Source organism: Tursiops truncatus, chromosome 1, assembly GCF_011762595.2.
Source record: "Tursiops truncatus isolate mTurTru1 chromosome 1, mTurTru1.mat.Y, whole genome shotgun sequence".
In the NCBI taxonomy this organism is placed as follows: domain Eukaryota; kingdom Metazoa; phylum Chordata; class Mammalia; order Artiodactyla; family Delphinidae; genus Tursiops; species Tursiops truncatus.
In genome coordinates, this window is record NC_047034.1 from 21,847,274 (window position 1) to 21,873,874 (window position 26,601).

At 42.3% G+C, this 26,601-nt stretch overlaps 1 protein-coding gene and 1 long non-coding RNA gene across 5 annotated transcripts in view; both read left to right on the forward strand.

The window, feature by feature from the left end:
• Positions 1 to 26,601, forward strand: part of CNIH3 (cornichon family AMPA receptor auxiliary protein 3) — a 283,620-nt gene that overhangs the window by 113,048 nt on the left and 143,971 nt on the right. For all 4 annotated transcript variants that reach the window (XR_012330064.1, XR_004525071.2, XR_012330067.1 and 1 more), the window contains one exon: positions 4,525 to 5,308. The gene's annotated coding sequence lies outside the window, so the exon portion shown is untranslated. Of the gene's footprint in view, positions 1 to 4,524 lie in introns of those variants that run through there.
• Positions 9,079 to 26,601, forward strand: part of LOC141278004 (uncharacterized) — a 28,395-nt gene continuing 10,872 nt past the window's right edge. Inside the window, exons 1-4 of the long non-coding RNA XR_012330069.1 lie at positions 9,079 to 9,335; positions 10,029 to 10,193; positions 10,595 to 10,643; positions 22,720 to 22,823. This is a non-coding gene — a long non-coding RNA (uncharacterized lncRNA). The remainder of the gene's footprint in view (positions 9,336 to 10,028; positions 10,194 to 10,594; positions 10,644 to 22,719; positions 22,824 to 26,601) is intronic.

Below are 26,601 nucleotides of genomic sequence, written 5' to 3' on the forward strand. Positions count from 1 at the left end.
GGTACTTTGTCCTGTGGACACTAGTTACCTTGGCCTTCCTGTACGGCCATATTTGTGTCCTCAACTCAAGGAGACCATGGGGCTCTGCCTGGTTTTCCCTTTCTCCTTTCTGAGCCACAGCCTGGATACTCTCTTAAGACAATAAGCTGGGCCAGTGTAGGACTCACGTTTGTTTTCTGTCTCTCAGGGATCACTGTCCTTAGTTGCCTGATGTCCAGTTTCTTGAAAACCATTTTATAAAATATATTTTGTCTGCTTTTTCTGGTTGGTTCAAGCAGAAAAAAATAAATAAATCTGGTCTCTTTTACTCCATCTTAGCTGGAACTGGAAGTCAAATTATCTACAGTTACCTTTTTATCTTTAAGTAATATATTTAAACTTACATGTCCTAGTCTATCAACTCCAAAAGTGAATCAGCATCTTAACTCTCCCAATGAAATGTGAAAACATTTGCACTCGCATAGCACCTCCCCCTTGTATCTCCTGTTTTTGGCACATTCGGAAATTTTTTCCCCCAATATATTATCATCAAATGATTATTATTTTAAAATTGTGTAGCTCTTCTTCCAAGATTTATAACGATTTCATCATGTTTTGTAACTGTATTTACCAGTTAAGATTCATTTCTATGTTTAACTGAATTCAGGTCATCACTATTTTTTTTTAATACTTTGGCTTCTCCCTGCATAAGTTCATTATTTTGACTGCGAAGTCCATGTCGAAGGCAGAGTACTTGTGCCATTTACCTTGGTGAATTTGCACTTGCTTATATTTTTAGCTTTTAGTCTAAGCACACCTAGGATGGATCAGTCTCTCCAAGTGGACTCATATTGACCAATTTCATGAGAGATTCATAAGAAATCTAGTATGCTATTTTGTTCATTTATAGTGAAAATTTTAACTCCTTTCAAGACCAAGATACTTACATTCTCTGGTCAGCGTATTGTGTCTCAACAGGGACGTTTAGCCAGCAGGTCAAATTTTTTCCAAAGCTTCTAAGTTCTTGTGTAATCACAGCAAGATAGTTGTGGGTGTGAGTTGCGCTTTTAAAATATTTAAAGACATCGGGTTCAGAGCACCTATCTCCACTGTAAATTTGTCCCCGTGGTGTGTACACAGGATCTGTGGCCCAAGGCATCTCCTTTCCTGGATATCTTGGGTGAGTGCCCACAGTGACCTCTGACTTTTGTTTAGTCTGTTTCATTGCTAATTTGATGCCTTCCGTATTTATACCATTTTATCTGCTTCAACTTTGGATCTGTAACAATACCACAAGAATTTGCTTGTTTATACAGTGTTTGGTCCTAGCAATGCTTTATCTTTAAGATATTTTTTGGGTACATGTCAAACCTCATCCATTAAGTGCTGAGTGTTAGTTTTACTCTTTCAGTTTTGGAGGAACTTAGCAGTTGCCTCTCTGACAACGATCTCGTCTTTCTCGGAATTCCTGCCTGTTATTTGTTACTTGTTCCTGCCTTGTTCTGCTTGTTTCCTTTTGTAATAATCGTCTTATTGTTCCCAACTGTCCCTATCTTGAGAGATGTCCTATATGTATTTGAATTCTACTCGGTATTTAGCACAACATCTTATACAGAGGTGTTCAATCGATACTTATCAATTGGAATAAAAAGATAGGTTCCCTGATCTCCTTCTGTTCTTTGTCATCTGAATGCCCAGATCTAGACTGATGCCCCATGTGTTCTTAAAAAAAGGGGATTTGGAAACCTATTTGAGTCCACTTAATATTACAAGGCATGGGCAACCCAAGCCACAGGGGAAGATAGACGTGAGCGAGTGGGAAGGAAAGGGAGCTAGTGGTTCAAGAAGGAAAATACACATGAAAATGCCAAGACATGTAAATTGAGCATAAACGTCCAAGTTTTGTGAGTAGATTAATTATGATGCCTGTTCAGAGGATATCTGAGCAGCATTACTTAGTTATTGCAGCCTAGAACCCAATTATTTCAGCTATAGTTTCTTGGTGGAGTGGAGTAACAGGCTTCTATTAGGGACTAATCAGTTCTGCCCACGTTCCTATATGAAACAGTGTTCAGGTGAAACTCAAAGGATTCCGATGCCAAAGAACAGTGAGATAATGCCCACTGTGTATGGCAAAGAGACTGTAATCTCACCGGCCGTCGGTGAGGTCTGGCCTCAGGAATGCTGGCAGAGGGGCATGTGGGAGCATGGACACGCATCCTCATTCATCCATATCAGCTCTGGCCCTTCCCCTTGTTCACCCCTTTTCAAGGCTCTGCCCAGGGGTAATCACCTTCTGACTTACCTCTTCCACTCCAGGTGTGCTGGGTCAGGTGTGCTTGTCACGCATTCCGACACTACCCTGTGCTTCCTGATATTGTAGCCCTAAAACCACTGAACCATAATTGCCCCTTTTAGTGCTTTGTCCCTCTCAAGGGTGGGACTGTGTCTTATTCATCTCTGAATATAGTGCTGTTGGGCTGCGCCCCACAGACCTGCAAGCCTTGTAATTGCCCAGCTGCAAAACCAAAGGAAGAGCCTAGAGACAGCAACAGAGACATCAGTGTTTTATTGCATAGGGAATCTTTCGATGTCTGAAGCAAGGTCCTGGAGCGACCGTGTATGGCAGACAGCAGGCAGGACCTGGTAGCAGTCTTGGCTACTTGGGGGTGGGGGTGTGTGGTGGAGAAGGAGGCTACCAGTTATAGTGGGAACTGATGTCAGGTTGGCTCATCAGTTACCAGGGAAACCAGCAGAGGGGCACATCCCTCACTGCCCCTCGGGTTGGTGACCTGGGCAGATGTGTTCCCTTTGATAAACTATTGTAGTGGAGCTGTTCTGATCTAAAGGTTAGAACAATCACTAGCTGGGCTGTGGCGGGGGCAGGCATGTGGGCAGTTACAGATTAAGCTTTAGGATTAGGAGGGAAGGTCAGTCATGTGAGTAGGGTGTAGGTGAAGCAGGGACTGGTTGGGCAGGGGATGTACAGAGAACAAGAGAACAGTCATCTCGAGTGGCCTGACCGTACAGATGCTTAGCACATAGTGATGTTGAATGCGTTGTTCAAGGTGTACCTGTAGGAAGACCATTAGGGTTAGAGGATGAGCGGGTGACTCTGAGACACTAGCTCACCCAGCTGTTACAGGACAGACACATCCTTGATGACAGAGATGCTGAGGCTTTTCCAGCCCACAAATATGACATGTCTGGAATGCACCGGTAAGTGGAGTACAGGCTGTCCTGGGATTTGGACCATCTTAGATACTCAGTTGGAGAGAGATGTGAAAGGTGTGCTTGCTTTCTGGGGACTCTCGTGAGCTCATTTGGCCCTTCTAGCCAGGTGGGCCTCTAGCCAGTTGGCTTGTTTCCAGCCACCTTTGCCTGGTGATGCTTCTTAGCCTGTAACGTGCAGATTGGGTTTCTTCTCCCCTGGCAAGAATTCCTTGCTGTTCACTCCCACAGCCAAATAGGGTTGGGAGACCTCCAGTGCAGGATGGCCACATTGTGAGTTAGTTAGAGGTTTGGGGGACCCACCACATTCACCAGGTTTTGATCTCTTTAGATGGCGGGCATCTCTCCAGGCTGTTAGTACCCTCTGCTCCCATTGTCCTCCCACCAAAACCCCTGCCAAAACTCTGCTCCCCTCTCAGAGGTAGCATTGCCAATGATTGGATGTGCGTTCTTTCAGTCCTTTTTCTATGCATTTACACATGTAACATACAAAAGTGGGGTTTGGATTTCTTTTCTTTCTTTTTACAGATGAGTTCATACTACAAATCCTTTGGTTCTAGGTTTTTTTTCCTTCCTTCCTTCCTCTCTTCATCCCCCCTCCCTTTCTTCTTTCCTTCCTTCCATCTTTTTCTTCTTTTCTTCTTCCATTCTTTCCCTCCCTCCCTCTCCCCCTCCTTCCTTGCTTCCTCTCTCTCTCTCTTCCTTTCCCTCCTAATAAAATGGATGTTTATAAAGAATTATCTTGATCTTCTAAGGGTCTATAAAATACTTAATTTGCATTCAAATAATTGAAACCTCTGTAGGAAGCATCCATTTGCCGCAGGTCAACTACGCAGTTTGTTGAGGATTAATTAATCATGTAGTTTTGCAAAATTTCTCTTTTTTCTCTCGTAAGCATGAATAATCCACTGCAAGGGGGCCAGAAAACCATTTCAGAGACAACAGGGCAAGAGACTCCATTGTGAAAGTCCTGTTTGTGACCTGGATTTCTAGCTCTCTGCTCAATTCCTGTGTGCCCCCTGGCCCTGAACACCCACTAGTGTTCTGCTCGGAAACATGCCCTGACCTTGTCTGGGAGAAACGTGGTTGAAGAAGTGTCTCTGCCTGCTTTTGTGCACATTCACCTTGGAACAACATGAACATGGTTAAACACTGGGATGGGGTTCTCATGGCAGATCCACATTTCTGTGAATAAATAACATTTAGTCAGCATTTACTATATGCCAGGCACAGTTATAAGTGCTTTACACGTATTAACGCAGTTAATTCTCCCAATCTTTTAAAGTGGGTTCTATCATGCTCCTTGTTTTACAGATGAGGAAAATGAGGCTCAGAGAGGTTGAGCCACTTCCCTCAGGACACGCAGTGAAGTATGAAGCAAAGATTTGAACCGGAGCAGTCTGACTCCAGATCCTGTGCTCATAATCATGGAAAGTGTTGCCTCCAAATGTAATTATGGTTTAATGAAGACTGACAACATTTCAGTCATTGTGTGAAGAACTTGGATTCGGTGATGCCTTTAATGGTCCTTTGCAGATTCAGGACAACACTGGCCAGGGCTGTTTAAAGATCCTAGGAACTCTTTCCTTTGGAGGCTCTATCCTATATCATTTAAAAAAATAAAATGCTACAGGAAATGTAATTTTTTTTTGGCTGTAAATACTTGGAAGACCTTTAAGAAATAATTTTGCCTTTGAAGTAATCAGGCTATGAACAATTTACTTAATTCACAATTGGCTATGATTTCTCATTCATACTTGGAATTCTTATGAAGAAAGAAAGCCTAACCTATAGATCATTTTTTTTTTTTTTTGCAGTACACAGGCCTCTCACTGTTGTGGCCTCTCCTGTTGTGGAGCACGGGCTCTGGACGCGCAGGCTCAGCGGCCATGGCTCACGGGCCCAGCCGCTCCGCGGCATGTGGGATCTTCCCGGACCGGGCACGAACCCGTGTCCCCTGCATCGGCAGGCGGACTCTCAACCACTGCGCCACCAGGGAAGCCCTTAAGTGTAATGAAATTTTTATGAATATTAATTTAATAAATGAGGTTGACATATTACATTTTTTAGGCATTTAATTAAATATTTATTGATTGTGGTCTTCCAGTGTTCTTTTCATAGTTTTGAGTGAGATGTGTGTGTGTGTGTGTGTGTGTATATATATAGTTTTTTTTGGTTTTTTTTTTACAGTCCTAAACCTTTCCCTTGCCCTTGAATGGACTTGTAGACCCAGCACTGTGGCTATGGGGCCTAATGAACATTTTCATTCATTCGTGCTCCTGGCCATACTCCACGTCTGCTTGTTCCCTACAGCTGACCATAAGTAGGCAGAATAACTGACCCCCAACTCCAGGTGGCTGGCTCTAAGGCCCCTCCCGCCCCAGATGCGTTGCTCACTGGCCGCTGGTGGTGTTTTACAGGGACTCAGCTGAGATTGATGAGGAAGAGTGGATGTACCTTACAGCAGGCGCAGTATGTTGATGTTGTCACAAAGTGCTCCTTCATTCAATTCCTCCAGTTCGTTGCCTGCAGGCATGGGGCATTCACTTTCTCTCCTGGAATCATGAAGGGAGAAACTGCCATGCCTATAGCTAGGTTCTTCTGTCTTTTTGTATCACTTGCTCTTAGCTTTGTAATGGTGCCTCTCTGCTTTACTATGTATTCTATCTGGAATAGCACAGTGGCTACGAACTGGCTTTGGGAATCAGACATCCTAATCATTATGGCCCACTTTGTAAACGGTCACAGGGGTGAGATGTCGGGGGGAGACTGTGAAAGGAGCTGAGGAAGGCCCAAGAACAACTTTTCTTACTTCACATTTTCATTTCAACCCAATGCTGCAATTTCTGAAAAATGGAAGTATCATTTTCAGCTTTTAAAGTCAGTTAATTACACTGCTGTGAACTGGTAAAGTAATTAATAAATGTTAACATTTGCATGTCATTTTAATTAAGAAATAAATGTCTTTGAATGAAAAAGTGCCTGCTAGCTTATCCATTAATTATCAGAGTACTGAAAGTACCCTTTGCAAGGTGGTTCCAAAAGTACCTGGGGAAAATGAGCCATCAATCACTTTTTTGCTTGTACGAGTCATGGCGTCGTCCTTCCTTGCAGTTCAAACTGCCAACCAGGTGAAGAGAGGGATCCCTTACCTGATAGGAGAGGCAGAGTCACCTCGACTCTCTCTATGTAGTTGGGGTGCTAGGCAGACAGTTGGTGTTCTACTCAGTTTTGCTTCCAAGGATGTTTCTGTTAATAACACCTTATGTTTTCTACTTCTTTTATTAAAAAAGGGCAGGGGGAACAATGCTTTGTCCTCTCATGAAATTAACTTTGTAAGGTCGGATCTTAACAAACGGCACCGCGAAACCGAGGAAAGCTTCAAGTGAGCTTTATTAGGGAGCGCTCCCGGGCGAGGTTCACTGGTCCGAGAGAAAGGGGCCAGAGAAGTCGCGCCCAGTCCTGGGCGTGGGAGATTTTTATTGGGGTGTAAGGGAAGGGTGGTTTGCAGGGGGTGGGTGGGGTTTGGTATACAGGGTAATTCCTTATTTGGTGAGAATACAGCAGGGCCAGGTGTTGGTTGGTCTGTTGTGGGGCGTAAGCCCACTTTCCCTTCCCGTCAGCCCCATTGTTTTCTGGGTAGGAAGTTAGAGTCTCTTGTTGATTCCCAGAACAGGTGAGGTCGTTATGTCCCAGTGCCTCTCCTACCTCATACTGGTCGATGTTTTCCCTCACCCTCCGGACCTCCTTTCACCCGGGCCAACGGACCTGACAAACTTCTTTGTGATTGGTCTTCTATTTCTTATGTTTGTTAGGGTTTTCACACAGTCCCTGCCAGATCATCGGGTGTACGCTTTCAGGGCCAGGAGCTAGGCCTATCTATATTACTCCTCTTCTGTAAAATTTTCTTATTTTTTATTGTAAAAGAAACATGTTTTAAAGCTATGAAGTATAACACAATTAAGAAAAATGCACGAAAGATAATAATAAGGTTTGAAAAATTATTATACAGCCAATACTCAGGTCAAAAGTAGGGCATTGCTAGCATCTCAAAACCTCATGCGTACCTCTTCCTATTACCCCCACCCCCAACCTCCCTGAAGGTAACCACCATCTTGACTTTGATGGTTATCATGTCTTTGCTTTTTGTTTTTTTTCAGTAGTTTTACCACATAAGTATGAATCCCTAAACGCCAAATTTTAGTTTCGCTTGTTTTTGAATTTGTGTAATCCTAGAGTAGGTTTCACTCTGCCTTGTATTTGTGAACTTCATCCATATTGTCAGGTGTAGCTTTGATCTATTAATTTTCACTATGGTATGCCGTGGAATGAATAGACCACAATTTATTTATGCATTTTACTCATGGTGGACATTTGCCTCATGATAATGATGCTGCCATGAACATTCTTGTACGTGTCTTTTGGTGTGCATTTTATGCATATGTAATGCCGCTTCTAGGTACTTCCAGACCTACAAGTGGAATTTTTGGGTCACAGGGTGAGCTTAGTAGTCTATGTTGCAAACAGTTTTCCAAAGTGACTGAACCATTTTATACGCCCTTCAGTAACACCTGGGAACTTCTGTTGTTCCACATTCTCTCTAGCACTTGGCGTTATTAGTCTTTTTAGTTTTAAGCATTCAGGTGAGTGTTTAGTGATATCTCATTGTGATTTTAATGTATATTCCCCTCGTGATAAATGATATTAGGAACCTTTTCATAAGTTTATTGGCTACTGGGATATCCTCTTTTGTGTAACACCTGTTCAAGTCTTTGGCCATTTTTTTCTACTGGGTTCTCTGTTGCTTTTTAAAAATTTTAATTGACTTTAGTAGTTTTATTTATAGTCTGGTTATGAGCCCCTTATCAGTTACACGTGTTCAAGCTACCTTCTCCTGCTTTGGTTTGTCTTTTCATTCTCTTCTGCCTTCCAAAACAGAAGTTCTTAATTTTGATAAATAAAGGTTCTTAATTTTAATGTATTCAAATTAATCCTTCTTTTCCTATATAGTTTGTAGGTTTCCTTTCTTGGTCATAAATGCATTCTCTTGTAGTATTTTTTAAAAGCTTAAATTTTTTTTGTCTTTCACATTTTTGGTCTTTTTTTTTCATTCATATTTAGCTCTAAAATCCACCCAGAACTAATTTTTGTGAATGGTGTCAGAGGAACTTTCAATTTTTTTCCTTATGTATATCCAACTGACCCAGTACCTTTACTGAGAAGACTCTCTTTCCCCCTCTGCTGTTTATACTGAGGTCACGCTTCTCTTGAGCTGACTACTGTCAGTGACTGAGCACAGAGAGGGTACTAAAGCCTCATTTCTGTCCCATGTGAGGTTCCACTAATGGGGACCTTTGCTTGGAGGCTACCCATTGGTCAACTGAGATTTTTTCAGGGCTGCACTGTGGTCAGAGGTTCTTGCTACCCCATCTTCCTTCCACCTCTCACAGGTGTCAGACCTGCACGGTGGTCCAAAGGCTCTCCCTCCTCCGCCGCTCCCTCCCTCTTTATCCTTCACATGCAACTCCCCACTGGTCCTCTCTCCAGTCTATATCTTGCATGTCTAATCTGTTTCTTGGAGGACCTGAAATGACACAGAGTGGGCAGATCCTAGGGTAAAAGGGAGTCATACTGTTGTGTCAAGATGACAGAAAGCTGGACTGAGTTCAGAGCAAAAGGGAGCAGATGAAGAGACTGGGTTGAAGGATTTTCTGAAAAAAGAGTGAATGGAAACTGTACCGACAATGTGGAGGGCAAGGGAGGGGGTGGAGCTGAAGATGACTAAGACTGAGACTAAAGAAAGCATTGTGTCGTGGGGGTGGAGCTTATTTGAGGGAACCATCCATGACATTAGCTCCATGCTAATGAAGGGATTTTTTTTGTGATGAAAAAATTAATAGCAATGTTAAATTACATTTGTATTGAGTTTAACTGTGTTTACTGAGTGCATTTGCACTTTATCTCATTTACTTACCCTTTAACAATAGGGGAGAAGAGGGAAACAAGTAAGGGAGGTCCTATTTGTCTCCTGTTTCCTGTGGTCTTTACTGTCAGTCCTCCTGATCCAGACTCTTTCTTCACTTCTTTTTCCAAGGGCTGAAGATTCAACTGAAGAAATTGATCAGGTTAGGCCATTTCTAGTCCAGGTGAAAGGTCAAGGTAGTGTTAGCTCATGGCTAACATGTATGGTGGGAGAGATCTTAAGGCCATGTGGTGGTGGGAGATGGGGGTGGAGGGTCTGAGATATACATTGATTTGGCCGGGAGACCCCATATTTCATAATACTCAGGGATGGTGACTTCACACAGGAAGGTGAAATGTTGGCTTTTAGGGGTCATTGTCAAGAGGGGGAGAGAGACATGATGGAAAGTGGAAAGTGTCAGTGAGAAGGAAAGACCATTATGAGTGGACTGGCAGAAGGACAATAATGTATTAAAACATTTAGATAGGGTTGCACAGAGAGTGTGTGTGTGTGTGTGTGTGTGTGTGTGTGTGTGTGTGTGTTCTAGCCTCAGGTAGGATAATGAAAAAAAGGATTAGATGGAGAGAAGAGAAGCATGAAAGACGTGTGGAATCAGAAAGATTCCAAAGAACTTTAAGATCCTTAAGACTGGCAGTCATTGATGTAGGCTCAGTCAGCTACTCCATCTTAAGGAACTCCTGGGGCTGCTAGGCACTACTGGTAGTACAGAGGCCGTCTCTGGGAAGAAAGCTAGACTTTGAGTTTCCTTTCCATTCTAGGATTGGACAGACAGGTATTTATTTAAAAGTGCCAGATGGTTCAAGGGAGTTTCTAACTTTATACTGTTGGGTACCAGGTTTCAATCTAAATTTGAGCTCTGGTTCTCTGCTTTCCTGTTGGCCCTGGATTGAGAATAGCCTCTCATTTACCAGCCATCTGGTCCCTCCAAGTCTCTCCTGCTGAGTGGTGTCTCCAAATATCTTCCCAGAGAGAGGACAGAATCTCCAACAAAATCTATGAGGTAAATACATGTTTTTTCCACAAGGGGATCCTGGGGAGGAATAGGTCCCCACGTTGAAAGGGTCCTTGTGACATGAATCATGTTGCTGTTTGATTTGATAGGGTGGGCTCCTTTGAGCAGTCACGTGTTGAGGTGTGCCCTGTGTGGGTTCGTCCATTTCTGTGCTTCTAGATCTTCGGTTTCCTGAAAGTTCCTTTTCCAAACCAGCAGGCTCTGGTGCTAATTATCCATCATATAGCATCAATGAACATTTTTTATAAATGCCTGCTACATGCAAGGCACTGGTGGCAAAAAGGGGTAGAAGAAACAGTCACACGGGTGTTTGGAACATATCATTTGTTTTCTAAGATGACAAAAATAGAGAGCAATTTAGCTTTAACCATAACAATAATTATTTTTAGGAAAATAATCCATTATGATCTCCATCAGGACCATGCCTGGATAGAAGAGGTAAGGCTGTCACCAGGGCTTGTAGAGACCTTGAGACAAATTACACGATTAATTTTCTCTGCTTTCCACTCTCAACCCCTGGCCCTAACACCCCAGCATTTTTATCCTGGTGAGATCAGGTCAAAATGAATGTCAAGGGGTAATTGGAAGAGGATGAGAAGTCAAAAAAGGGACCCATGGGACTGGAGGGGCTGAATAGAATTGAATGGAGGCGTTAGCACTTGGCTTGCGATGGGAAGTCTGGACTTTAGAGGCTGTGGGTGGAGGTGTGAGCCTCAGGCCCTTTCTTCTATGCACCAGATGGCAGAGCCACCTCACTGCACTCTGCCTGCTGCCTGGTCCATGCACCTGGGTGGCGCTGGCCTGCTCTGTCTCACACCTCTGTCTGCCAGGAGGAGTAATTATAGTTGAAACAAATGTATTGCAGTACCTGGATGGATACAGCTCAATTGACTCCTGACAGGTCTCTGGCTAAGAGAGCCTGCAGCAGCTGCGGTACTGGAAGAGCTGGTGGGGAGCGGGGTTGGGGGGTGGGAAAGTTTAGGACTAAACATGTGATGGGCAGACATCGCCCCACTTTCTAGTCCTCTTCAGTCTCACCTTACAAATGCCCCTAAGGCTGTGTGTGAGCAGATTTCGAAAGGAACAAAGTCCAGTTTCTTCAATTCAGCAGAAGTTTTCTCAATACTAACAGGCAGGCTGTCAAACTCTTACCCATTTCCCAACATAGACTTTGAGTGCTGGGAGGCTTCTTTTGAAATGCAGCAGGGGAGTTTCCAGGAGTCGTAGACCTGAGGGTGTGGATGGGAAGGTCCACACTGCAAATGTTTTTCTCTTGCAAAAATTTTAAACCAGTCTTGTAATTGTGGTTTCAGTGTGTATCGTCCAACTGCACTCCCTGAGTCACTGTCACGTCCCAGCCAGACCTCCCGACCTGCATCTTCCCTGCAGCCAAGTGTGTCATTGTTGCCAGAGTGCCGTAGAACTGAGGTGTATAGATCATGCCATCTGCTTTTAAGGGCTAAAGCTGTACATTTCCTGGGCTTGTCCAGTGGGCCTTGCCCCAGGGAGAGCGTGACCCTAGCTCTGCCCTTCTTGTGTTCTTTGCTCCAGGCCCTCTCATCTATTCAGGGAGCCTTCTGCGTACTCTGCTTGCTTCCGAAGTCTCCATACCCGCAGCCCCCCAGCTTGGGGCTTTCTCCCCTTTCTTCTCACCTGGCCCCCACCCCACTGTGTCAGGCTAACTCGTGCCCCTGTTTAGAGCCCAAGGTTAATGTTGATCCCCATGGGAAGGCCGAGCCTGCAAGCCTGGGACCGTGTGCTCCTGTGGCAGCCCCTGCTTCTCCTCTTACGCTGGTTATCACTCGCTTCTCCTCTCTTTCTCCTGCTAAGCTGTGTTCTCCGCGAGGCAGGGACTGTGCTGATGTTTCCGAGCACAAAGCCTGGCATGCGCTAGGCTCTCAGGGATGAAGCGAAGGGACGAACCATCTTGGTTGTCATCCGCTTCCCTCACCCAGCTGACGTCTGGCCAGCTCCCCTTCCTTTCTTCCTCTCGCTGGTTCACTCACCCCCTCTTCCAGACCACCAGTGAAAACACAGTCCTGGCCTGGCTTGGTTTTTTGTGTTCCTCCTGATTCTCATTAACTTAGAAATCCTCTTGCTTGTCTCTGTGTCATACCTGGATGCCATTTGTCTGACGTCTGTTTGGATGAAATAATGAAACCTTGTTTCTGTTGTTTGTTTGTTTTTCCAAGCGGCTTCAAGGTTACAGAAGGAGAAAAGCAAAACTGTGGGGAGAAGACCAATGTCAGAGGCTTTATTACTAAAATGTTGCTATTACCTGCAGCTCTCTTTGGTTTGGGGCTCTTTTGCATGACAAATATTTTCAAAATGATTTAGGGATTTAAAACATGTGGGCCGCAGTATAATCCAAGAGCAGGCATGGGGCAAGCCTTTAGCTTTTCTCCTTTCCTGCCTGTTATACACCGTGTAGCGATGGGGATGACCAGGTGAGACAGTCTCACTGATGTGAGACAGTGTGCCGGCTTGCAGGCATCCGTTGTGCCTCGATTTTCATTTATTCCACCGTTGGGCTGTGGCTTCTCTCATCATGATTTCACAAAAGGACTATTTTCTAGTCAGAAAGAGATCTAAAGAGATGGGAGAAAGGATGAAACACTTTTAGATGCTTATTTTTAGTAACATTGGAATAAATAACTAGATTGTAAGATGGGGAACCGGGAGTGGGAGGACTTGTTTGTTCCTGTCTTTGAATAGATCTGGAATCCGAGCTTGCAGTCTTCTTCAATCTACCAACAAGTACTGGAGTTGCGAGAAAGCCGCTATTTAGTTTTGTTCAAATTTGTTCTCAAATATTTACAGTGAAACAAGAATTAGAAGAATGGGCACCTAGCATATGCCAGCCACTGTGCTGTGTATTGTACCGAGTCATCATCTCATTTAATTGTTCTGCTTAAATACTGAGTAGCTTCAAAGAGTATTCATAAAATCCATGTTATGTGTACAGAACTATAGTAGCGCGAACACCTGTGTTCAGCTTTACCTCTGAAATCCCCTGTGTGCTTCCTCCTCCTTCCTCAGATGTAGCCATTCTCCTTTGAACTTTTGCCAGTCTGGCAGGTGTGACATGGTATCTCGTTGTGGTTTTAATTTTATTTTTCCCTGATTACGAATGAGGTTGAGCACATTTTCATTTGACTGTGGCTATTTATATTTCTTCTCCTGCAAAGAGCTAGTTCAGATCTTTTGCCAACCCTTTTCTATTGGGATCTGTATCTTTTTATTATAGATTTGTAGGAATTCTTTGCATATTTTAGGTACTACCTGCTATAGACTGAATGTTTGTGTCCCTTCAGAATTCAGATGTTGAAACCTAATCACCAGTATGATGGTGATCGGAGGTGGGGCCTTTGGGAGGTGATTAGGTCATGAGGCTGGAACCCTCATGAACGGGATTAAAAAGAGGTCAGAGAGAGAGAGAGCCCCTGTCCTTTTCATAATGTGAGGGTACAGGGAGACAATGGCTGGCTAGGACTAGGAAGTGGACTCCTATCAGACACTGAGTCTACAGGGACCTGAGTCTTGCACTTTTCAGCCTCAAGAACTGTGAGAAATAAATTTCTTTTTTTTGTTGTTGTGGCCTCTCCCGTTGCGGAGCACAGGCTCCGGATGCGCAGGCTCAGCGACCATGGCTCACGAGCCCAGCCGCTCCGCGGCATGTGGGATCTTCCCGGACTGGGGCACGAACCCGCGTCCCCTGCATCGGCAGGCGGACTCTCAACCCCTGCGCCACCAGGGAAGGTCGCCCTTTGTATTTTTAATTTGCTGTCTCTACTCTCAGCTGTGCCTAGTGTCCTGCCTTTTTGACCCTCCTGGAGAGTAAGCGCCTCATCTTCAGCCAAGGCAGGGCTGAGGGAATGAGGGGGTGGGGGTCTAACTGTATCTTAAATAGACTTTCAGTCAATCCCCTTGTGTTTAGCTTCTCCATTCCCACAGGTACATGGAGATGATTTAGGATTCAGCTTTCTTAGGTCTTTAACATCAGTCATTGCTCATCCATCTGCTTTCCAGTTTCCAGTATTGTGCTACTATCATCTTTATCCCATTATCTTTGTTCCAGGATATTAACCTTCCTACAAGTCCCCTTTCCATTCTTTGTGGGGTTTTTGTTTTGTTTTGTTTTTTGTGGTACGCGGGCCTCTCACTGTTGTGGTCTCTCCCGTTGCGGAGCACAGGCTCTGGACGCGCAGGCTCAGCGGCCATGGCTCACGGGCCCAGCCGCTCCGCGGCACGTGGGATCTACCCAGACCGGGGCACGAACCCGTGCCCCCTGCATCGGCAGGCGGACTCTCAACCACTGCGCCACGAGGGAAGCCCCATTTTGTGGGGTTTTTGATGGAGCAGAGCCTAATGAGTGTGTTTAGTCTGCTGTCTTAACCAGAGTCCTAAAATTTCTTGAAATAAAAAAGGCATCATCATAGGGAAAAGATTGGAAATCATTGCTCCAGCTCTTACTCCTTTCTACCCCTCATTTAAAAACCTTTTACTTTTGTGTCCCACTGTCACAAGTCTCCACTATCTGCTAGTTAATTTGACAATACATTTTGACTAACTGACTGGTGCAAATAATAATCAGACATGTAAATTACTCCTTGCTCTTGAGACTATAATATGAGGAACACAAAACATGTTGATTACCTCCTAATGTGAAGATGGAAGAGAAGTAAATTGTACTTCTCTTTTGAAACAGTCTACTGTATATGGTTTGCATCATGGGAAAAATAATTATCATACTTATGAGCCCATTATGTTGTTATTGAATGGCTGGCTTTTTAAAGGTGACATGCATCATTTTTCTTTTCTTAAAAGATTAGTTAAGGTCACATTTAGCTCATCTACTTTGCTAAGGCTCTTTAGGGATAAAATTTGAGTCATTCTAAGCCTGGAATTTGAGAGACGGACTGTTCATATCCAAATTACAATGAGATAAGGAGAACTCTGGGAAGCCTGGTGAGGAGGTAGCTGAAGCTGCATGTCCTGGATGCCTTTTCACATTCCTGGATTCAGATGGGATATGCCAAGATGTAACATTAAACATTTGTCCATACAGAGGATTGGTTCAAGATGGCGGAGTAGAAGGCTTTGCATTCACTCCTTGCGAGAGCACTGAAATCACAACTAACTGCTGAACAGTCATTGACAGGAAGACACTGGAATTCACCAAAACAGTACCCCACATCCAAAGACAAAGGAGAAGATGCGATGAGATGGTAGGAGGGGCACAATCACAATATAATCAAATCCCATAACTGCTGGGTGGGTGACTCACAAACTGGAGAACAATTATACCACAGAAGTCCACCCACTGGAGTGAAGTTTCTGAGTCCCACATCAGGCTTCCCAACCTGGGGGTCCAGCAGTGGGAGGAGGAATTCCCAAAGAATCAGACTTTGAGGGCTAGCGGGATTTGATTGCAGGACTTCAACAGGACTCGAGGAAACAGAGACTCCATTCTTGGAGGGCACACACAAAGTAGTGTGTGTATCAGGACCCAGGGGGAAGGAGCAGTGACCCCATAGGAGACTGAACCAGACCTACCTGCTAGTGTTGGAGGGTCTCCTTCAGAGGCGGGGGGTGGCTGTAGCTCACCATGGGGACAAGGACACTGGTAGCAGAAGTTTGGGGAAGTACTCCTTGGCATGAGCCCTGCTGGAGTCCGCCATTAGCCACACCAAAGAGCTGTAGCCTCCAGTGCTAGGTTGCCTCAGGCCAAACAACCAACAGGGAGGGAACTCAGCCCCACCCATCAGCAGACAAGAGGATTAAAGTTTTATTAAGCCTTGCCCACCAGAGCAACACTCAGCTCTACCAGTCCCTCCCATCAGGAAGCTTGCACGAGCCTTTTCGATAGCCTTATCCACCAGAGGACAGACAGCAGAGGTAAGAAGAACTACAGTCCTGAAGCCTGTGGAATGAAAACCACATTCACAGAATGATACACAAAATGAAAAGGCAGAGGACTGTGTACCAGATGAAGGAACAGGATAAAACCCCAGAAAAACAACTAAATGAAGTGGAGATAGGCAACCTTCCAGAAAAAGAATTCAGAATAATGATAGTGAAGATGATCCAGGACCTCAGAAAAAGAATGGAGGCAAAGATCGAGAAGATGCAAGAAATGTTTAACAAAGACCTAGAAGAATTAAAGAACCAGTAAATAGAGGTGAACAATGCAATAACTGAAATGAAAAATACACTAGAAGGAATCAATAGCAGAAGAAGGGATAAGTGACCTGGAAGACAGAATAGTGGAAGTCACTGCTGCAGAACAGAATAAAGAAAAGAGAATGATAAGAAATGAAGACAACCCAAGAGACCTCTGGGACAACATTAAACGCAACAACATTCGAATTATAGGGGTCCCAGAAAGAGAAGAAAGACCCAAGAAACTATTTGAAGAGATTATAGTTGAAAAATTCCCTAACATGGGAAAGGAAATAGCCACTGAAGTCTAGGGAATGCAGAGTCCCAGGCAGGATACACCCAAGGAGAAACACACCAAGACACATAGTAATCAAATTGACAAGAATTAAAGACAAAGAAAAATTATTAAAAGCAACAAGTGAAAAATGACAAATAACATACAAGGGAACTACCATAAGGTTAACACCTGATTTCTCAGCAGAAATTCTACAAGCCAGAAGGGAGTGGCACAATATATTTAAAGTGATGAAAGGGAAGAACCTACAACCAAGATTACTCTAACCAGCAAGGATCTCATTCAGATCTGATGGAGAAATCAAAAGCTTTACAGACAAGCAAAAGCTAAAAGAATTCAGCACCACCAAACCAGCTCTACAACAAATGCTAAAGGAACTTCTCTAAGTGGGAAACACAAGAAAAGAAAAAGAACTACAAAAACGAACCCAAAACAATTAAGAATATGGTAATAGGAACATACATATTGATAATTACCTTAAATGTAAATGGATTAAATGCTCCAACCAAAAAACACAGGGTCGCTGAATAGATACAAAAACAAGACCCATATATATGCTGTCTACAAGAGACCCACTTCAGGCCTAGGGACACACACAGACTGAAAGTGAGGGGATGGAAAAAGATATTCCATGCGAATGGAAATCAAAAGAAAGCTGGAGTAACGATACTCATAACAGATAAAATAGACTTTAAAATAAAGAATGTTACAAGAGACAAGGAAGGATACTACATAATGATCAAGGGATCAATCCAAGAAGAAGATATAATAATTTAAAATAAATATGCACCCAACATAGGAGCACCTTAATACATAAGAGAAATACTAACAGCTATAAAAGAGGAAATTGACAGTAACACAGTAATAGTGGGGGAGGTTAACACCTCACTCACACCTATAGACAGATGATCCAGACAGAAAATTAATATGCAAACACAAGCTTTAAATGACACAATAGATCAAATAGATTTGATATTTATCGGACATTCCATCTGAAAACAGCAGATCACACTTTCTTCTCAAGTGCACACAGAACATGCTCCAGGATAGATCACATCCTGGGTCACAAATCAAGCCTCAGTAAATTTAAGAAAATTGAAATCATATCAAGCATCTTTTCTGACCACAACACTATGAGATTAGAAATAAATTACAGGAAGAAAAAAGTAAAAAACACAAACACATGGAGGCTAAACAATACGTTACTAAGTAACCAAGAGATCACTGAAGAAATCAAAGAGGAAATCCAAAAATACCTAGAGACAAATGACAATGAAAACATGATGATCCAAAACCTATGGGATGCAGCAAAAGCAGTTCTAAGAGGGAAGTTTATAGCAATACAAGGCTACCTCAAAAAACAAGAAAAATCTCAAATAAACAATCTAACATTACACCTAAAGGAACTAGAGAAAGAACAAACAAAATTCAATGTTAGTAGAAGGAAAGAAATCATAAAGATCAGAGCAGAAATAAATGAAATAGAAACAAAGAAAACAATAGCAAAGATCAGTAAAACTAAAAGCTGTTTCTTTGAGAAGATAAACAAAATTGATAAACCTTTAGCCAGACTCATCAAGAAAAGGAGGGAGAGGACTCAAATCAATAACATTAGAAAGGGAAAAGGAGAAGTTACAACAGACACCACAGAAATACAAAGCATCCTAAGAGATTATTCAAGCAACTCTATGCCAATAAAATGGACAACCTGGAGGAAATGGACAAATTATTAGAAAAGTATAACCTTCCAAGACTGAACCAGGAAGAAATAGAAAATATGAACAGACCAATCACAAGTAATGAAATTGAAACTGTGATTAAAAATCTTCTAGCAAACAGAAGTCCAGGACGAGATGGCTCATAGGTGAATTCTGTCAAACATTTAGAGAAGAGCTAACACCCATCCTTTTCAAATTCTTCCAAAAAATTGCAGAAGGAAGACTCCCAAACTCATTCTACAAGGCTACCATCACCTTGATACCAAAACCAGACAAAGATACTACAAAAAAAGAAAATTGGAGACCAATATCACTGATGAATATAGATGCAAAAATCCTCAACAAAATACTACCAAACAGAATCCAACAGCACATTAAAAGGATCATACACCATGATCAAGTGGGATTTATCCCAGGGATGCAAGGATTTTTCAGTATACACAAACCAATCAATGTGATACACCATATTAACAAACTGAAGAATTAAAACCATATGATCACCTCAAAAGATGAAGAAAAAGCTTTTTCTTTTTTTTTTTTTTTTTGTGGTACGCGGGCCTCACTGTTGTGGCCTCTCCCGTTGCGGAGCACAGGCTCCAGACGCACAGGCTCAGCGGCCATGGCTCATGGGCCCAGCCACTCCGCGGCATGTGGGATCCTCCTGGACCGGCACCAAACCCATGTCCCCTGCATCGGCAGGCGGACTCTCAACCACTGCACCGCCAGGGAAGCCCCAGAAAAAGCTTTTGACAAAATTCAATACCCATTTATGATAAAACTCTCCAGAACGTGGGCATAGAGGGAACCTACCTCAACATAATAAAGGCCATATGTGACAAACCCATGGCAAACATCATTCTCAATGGTGAAAAACTGAAAGCATTTCCTCTAAGATCAGGAAGAAGACAAGGATGTCCACTCTCGCCACTACCATTCAACATAGTTTTCAAAGTCCTACCCACAGCAATCAGAGAATAAATAGAAATAAAAGAAATACAAATTGGCAAAGAAGAAGTAAAGCTGTCACTTTTTGCAGATGACATGATACTATACATAGATAATCCTAAAGATGCCACCAGGAAACTACTAGAGCTAATCAATGAATTTGGTAAAGTTGCAGGGTACAAAATTAATGCGCAGAAATCTCTTGCATTCCTGTACACTAACAACGAAAGATCAGAAAGAGAAATTAAGGAAACAATCCTATTCATCACTGCAACAACAACAACAAAATAACTAGGAATAAACCTACCTAAGGAGGTAAAAGACCTGTACTCGGGAAAATATAAGACACTGATGAAAGAAATTAAAGATGACACAAACAGATGGAGAGATATACCATGTTCTTGAATTGGGGAAGAATCAGTATTGTGAAAATGACTATACTACCCAAAGCAATCTACAGATTCAGTGCAATCCCTGTCAAATTACCAATGGCATTTTTTACAGAACTAGAACAAAAAAACTCTTAAAATTTGTACTGAGGCACAAAAGACCCCAAATAACCAAAGCATTCTTCAGGGAAAAAATCAGAGCTGGAAGAATCAGACTCCTTGACTTCAGACTATACTGCAAAGCTACAGTAATCAAGACAATATGGTGCTGGCACAAAAACAGAAATATAGATCAATGGAACAGGATAGAAAGCCCACAGATAAACCCACGCACCTATGACCAACTAATCTATGACAAAGGTGGCAAGAATATACAATGGAAAAAAGACAGTCTCTTCAATAAGTGGTGCTGGGAAAACTGGACAGCTACATGTAAAAGAATGAAATTAGAACACTCCCTAACACCATACACAAAAATAAACTCAAAATGGATTAAGACCTAAATGTAAGATGGGACACTATAAAACTCTTAGAGGAAAACATAGGAAGAACACTGTTTGACATAAATCACAGCAAGATCTTTTTTGACCCACCTCCTAGAGTGATGGAAATAAAAACAAAAATAAACAAATGGGACCTAATGAAACTTAAAAGCTTTTGCACAGCAAAGGAAACTATAAACAAGATGAAAAGATAACCCTCAGAATGGGAGAAAATATTTGGAAACTAATCAACGGACAAAGGATTTATCTCCAAAATATATAAACAGCTCATGCAGCTCAGTATTAAAAAAACAACACAATCCAAAAATGGGCTGAAGACCTAAATAGACATTTCTCCAAAGAAGACATACAGCGTGACCAAATGGCACATGAAAAGATGCTCAACATCACTGATCATTAGAGAAATGCAAATCAAAACTACAATGAGGTATCACCTCACACTGGTTAGAATGGGCAACATCAGAAAATCTACAAACAACAAATGCTGGAGAAAAGGGAACCCTCTTGCACTGTTGGTGGGAATGTAAGTTGGTACAGCCACTGTGGAGAACAGTGTGGAGGTTCCCTAAAAAACTAAAGATAGAACTACCATATGACCCAGCAGTCCCACTACTGGGCATATACCCACAGAAAACCATATTTCAAAAAGACACATGCACCCCCATTTTCATTGCAGCACTATTTACAATAGCCACGTCATGGAAGCAACCTAAATGCCCTTCGACAGATAAATGGATAAAGAAGATGTGGTACATATATACAATGGCATATTACTCAGCCATAAAAAGGAACGAAACTGGGTCATTTGCAGAGACGAGGATGGATGTAGAGACTGTCATACAGAGTTAAGTAAATCAGAAAGAGAAAAACAAATATCGTATATTAATGCACATATGTGGAATCTAGAAAAATGGTACAGATGAATAGGTTTGCAGGGCAGAAATAGAGACAGAGATGTAGAGAACAAATGCTTGGACACCAAGGGGGGAAAGCAGGAGAGGGGTGGGTGTGGTGGGATGAACTGGGAGATTGAGATTGACATATATACAGTAATATGTATAAAATAGATAACTAATAAGAACCTGCTGTTTAAAAAAAATAAAATAAAATTCAAAAAAATACAATAAAAAAACCCATTTATCCATACAGATGATGGGGTGGCGTGCACAAAAAATGGTTGAAGACTGTTGACAAAAATTGGGCAAAGCGGATGTGGGAGGATTGCGGGAGCTGGTTCTTCTCCAAATGATCTTTGCATTTTCATTTGTAAAGTTAACATACTATTTGGCTTTGATATGCTGAGGGCCTGGGGTTTTTTTGCCCCTGTCTGTGCCTCCTCCAGCTGTGACTGAGTTTATTTCTTTTAACTGCTATTTATAGTTGATAGACAGCCATAGATAGCCAGGTCTAAAATGTGTTAGTGTATTAACATAAAGTTTTAGAGGCAAGTATTTTCTTATTACGATAGTGACAGATGTAGCTGGGCTTTTCTTTCATAGGTTTGGCTGTGATAAGTATGTTACATAAAGATAGAAAAAAACAAAACATATATAGTTTTTCTCCCTAATGTAGCTACTGACTAGTTTTAATCTAAAATAGTGGTGGTGGTTATTGAAATATCTGGGGTGGTGACGTATGTGCAACATACCTGGATGAATCACCACAGAATTTTCTTCTTACATATATATATAATGAAATGGAAGAAACTTTATTCACCCAAATTCCTCTTGGAGAGAAGGAGTATGTGTTTAGAAGAAATATTTTGTGAAGCCTGTTGAGGTCAGGGTAGGGGACACCAAATGGCGTGCTCAGAAATCTGGAGGTATTCCAAATGCCTTCTAAGGGGGCTGAGTCTTGCTAACCAGAAGCCTTGTTTTTTCTCATTACTGAGATGGTCAGGTCTGCAAGCTTAGACATTAGGAGCAGCTCTTAACAATAGAAGGGATAAGAATTGGACTTTGCTTTTCATTTATCTATTTATTATTTCAAACCTCTTTATTAAATCTTTCTCCCTTTGTCACTCAGCCATGTGACTTCAGCTGATGTATTGCTGGGGTACACGGCATGTGCCCGGGGTAACAGAAGCTTCAGAATAAACATAGCACATCTGCCTGAGGGATTAGTGGTCTCCGTAAATTGTGGAGAATTCAAAACTCACATACATTTTAAATTTTTTAATATTTATTTGGCTGTGCTGGGTCTTAGTTTCTGCTTGCGAGATCTTCTTTGTGGCATGTGGGATCTTTTTTTTTTTTTTTTTTTTTAGTTGCGGTATGCAGGATCTTTAGTTGTGGCATGTGAGATCTAATTCCCTGACCAGGGATTGAACCCCGGGCCCCCTGCATTGGGAGCACAGAGTCTTAACCACTGGACCACCAGGGAAGTCCCAAAACTCACATACATTTTAAAAACATTAAATTTTAAAGAAATTGCTCTGGGTTCCTTGAGTCTGTGCACCTAGACACACCCCGCTCCATCACATCATGTACTTACCTTCCCCAGGCCCACACAAAGTGCTATAAGAATTCAGAGGACAGAGAGAACATTTCTGGCAGTGGACAGAGTCCTGAGTGAGCACAGAAGGCTTTATGGAATCTGGACATGAGGTGAGTCTCAAAGGACTGGGAATATTTGTTAGGGAGCAATTGATGGATGTGTGTTGGGGTGGGTGTCCTCACTGGAGGACATGCCAGATGAGGGGGTGGCAGGAGTCCCAGCTCAAGGGTTGAAATGCCAGACAGAGAGTAGACCTATTTGGCTAAACTGTGAGAGAGTGAGAGGTAAGATCAGAAATGCATATGGGATCAGTGGGTGGGAGCCAAGTATCAACGGTCCTGTTCGTTATTGGGAATTTCTGATGATTTTGGACATTATCAAAGAGATGCTCTAGGGCGGTTAACAGAGAGATGGTATGCAATGGTGGAGGCTGAGTTAAGAGGCCAGGTTGTTTGGTTAGTGATTCCTAATCAGAGATTCCTAATTCAGAATCTGCTGTGGAACGTTTCTAACTATCTATGTGGGTCACCATTGGAGTTTCTGATTCAGGAGGTCTGGTGTGAAGCCCAAGAAAGCTGTATTTGTAAAAAGCTTTCCAATGAATTTTGTTGCATTCCCCAGTTTAAAAACCCTGGAATGGGAGGTGATTATATTGGGGAGGAAGAAATTTTCCTCTACCCTCTAGGTTCTTCTGGCTACTCTAAGAATTAAATTGACATGACACATGTATTAACAGAAGAAAATCAAACAAAGTTTAATAACATGTATACATGGGAGAGACCCAGGAGAACTGGATAACTGCCAGAATGGCTGAAGCCCTCACCTTAAACACTGTCTTCAGCTAAAGACAAAAGAGGGTGTTGAGCGTGGGGAGAGTCAGTTATTGGAAAGTCAGTTACCAGGAAAAGCACAATAAACAAGGAGAGAATATTCTGCAGATTTAAGTCTTCTCTACCGATAAGTTTCTAGAAATTTGGTCATTCTCCTCTTCCTGGTACAGTGGTGGGTGATACCCTTACAAATGGAGTTTTCCCTTACAAATGGAAATGTTTCTTACAAAAGAGTCATTCCTACTTGGTTTTCAGAGTTTTTCCCAAGTCTGCTGTTTCTTAGAAAATAACCAGCTTAAAATAATATTCCAAAGAAACACATTTTGGGGTGGCAAATTCTGCTCCCCTACGATTGCCATGCCCTACTTTTAAAAAAATTTTTTATTGGAGTACAGTTGATTTACAAAGCTGTGTTAGTTTCAGGTGTACAGCAAAGTGAATCAGTTACACATATACATATAGCCACTCTTTTAGATTCTTTTCCCATATAGGTCATTACAGAGTATTGAGAAGAGTTCCCTGTGCTAGACAGTAGGTCCTTATTAGTTATCTATTTTATATATAGTAGTGTGTATATGTCTATCCCAATCTCCCAGTTTATCCCTGCCCCCACATTTCCCCCCTGGAAACTATAAGTTTGTTTTCAAATTTTCCATTTCTTTCTTAGATCAACTGATGAATTTTTTCATCGACATCACTATCTATGTATCTTTCAGATTAGAACACGCTAGTTTTTCCAAATCACTTGTGGCTGCATTAGCCTCACTTACAACTCTTTCCTTGGAAATAATTCCACAGAATACATATTTCTTTGAGATCTTTCTGGGCAACTTTTAAAAAGGGTATTTTTGCACACTGATATTGCTTACATCATTCTTAATGTTTCAAAAGCATTTTATTATAATTTCCAGCTTCTTTTTTGTCCCATTCTCTCCTTTATTTATTTATTTATTTATTTCCTTGTTGGTTATCTATTTTATTTTATATTTTTAAAACTTTCTAATATGGGAATTTTCAAATACATATACAAAAGTAGAGAGAATGATGAACCCACATACCCATCACCCAAATTTAACAGTTATCAACATTTTGCCATTCATCTTCATCTGTCCCTCACCTCAATTCTTTCCCTCTCCTGGAATTTTTGTTGTTGTTGTTGTTAGTTTCTGCTTTATAACAAATGAATCAGCTATACATATACACGTATCCCCATATCTCCTCCCTCCTGCGTCTCCCTCCCACCCTCCCTATCCCATCCTTCTAGGTGCTCACAAAGCACCGAGCTTATCTCCCTGTGCTATGCAGCTGCTTCCCACTAGCTATCTGTTTTACACTTGGTAGTGTATATATGTCCATGCCACGCTCTCACTTTCTCCCAGCCCTAGGAAATGAATACTGTGTGCAGCAGCGGGGTAGTGCCGGCATGTGGGCTTGTGCTCTGGCTGCCTGTGCCAAGGCATGCGCCCTATGGGATTTGGCATTTACGGGCCTGCGTGGGAATACAGACAGGCTGAAGGAGCCAGAAATAAAGAAGAGTCAGGGATTGGGACAAGGGAGGCTGTGGAGGAGGGCCAGAGACCCAGGACGCCAGCCCTCGCGGGGAGCGTAGCACCCCAGAACACTGAGAGCGACCAGCCACGGCAGTGGACACTGGGGTAGGAAATCGGTGTCCAGAGGAGACCAGAAACACCTCAGTAGAGGACACGGGACAGCATGTGGGCTGGATGCCAACAGGATAGGAAGTTTCCCCCTGCACCCTGGCGCCATCTTGAGAAGGAAGTGGGTGTGCAGCCAGAGTTCCTTTGGAAAGGGGAAGAGAGCTGATAGGGAATTTGAACTTGGAAAGTGAGTGAATCTTTACGTGAAAGAAATGTTTCTAATCTAGAAGAGCCTGAGTTATTTTTTATTGGAAAATTTAAGATTTGTGTATGTGTGTTGTCACTGGGGATTGAGCACAAGGTAAGACTATAAGAAATATTTAGAGAAAATGTTTCTGGTTTCTGCATATTTGAGTTTTATGTAAATGTCAACTTCAAACCCAATCCACCCCTAAACACATATTCTATTGTGTTTTTCTCCCAGTGTTTCTTTCCTCCACTGAACTGTAAACTCCTCCTAGGTAGAGATGATGTGATATATCTTTGGATATCTGTGTCTCCAAGACCTAATGGTACAATTATGACACAAAGTATGTCCTCATTAAATATTTGTTGAATGAATGGAAAACTTCAAAATGATTAAGTAAAATTTTCTTTTATTTTTCCTCAATATATTTTTGTCAAGTTTTAGTTTTTCATTATTTTTCCAGTTTTATGGAGATACAACTGATATATGACATTGTATTCGTTTTTTTAAAAATTTATTTACTTATTTTTGGCTGCATTGGGTCTTCATTGCTGCGCTCAGGCTTCTTCTAGTAGTGGTGAGCGGGGGCTACTCATCATTGTGGCACGTGGGCTTCTCATTGTTGTGGCTTCTTGTTGCAGAGCATGGGCTCTAGGCGTGTGGGCTTCAGTAGTTGTGGCACACGGGCTCAGTAGTTGTGGCTCGCAGGCTCTAGAGCGCAGGCTCAGTAGTTGTGGCGCACGGGCTTAGTTGCTCTGCGGCATGTGGGATCTTCCCGGACCAGGGCTCAAACCCGTGTCCCCTGCATTGGCAGGTGGATTCTTAACCACTGCTCCACCAGGGAAGTCTCTGACATAATACAAAAAGTATTAGTTTTAGATGTGCACCATAATGATTTGCTATCTGTATATATTGTGAAATGATCACCACAATAAGTCTAGTTAACATCAATCAACCTCACATAGTTACAAATTTTTTTTATTGTGATGAGAACTTTTAAGATCTATTCTCTTAGCAAATTTCATATATAAAATACAGTATTGTTAACTACATATAATCACCATGCTGTACATTATGTCCCCAGAACTGATTTGTCTTATAACTGTAAGTTTTAACCTCTTGACCACCTTCACCCATTTTTTTCAGGTTTTAATGAGTGTCCAGATTTTCTTAGAGCCCTTGCCTTGGAACTGCCCACTGCAAGAGTATGAAG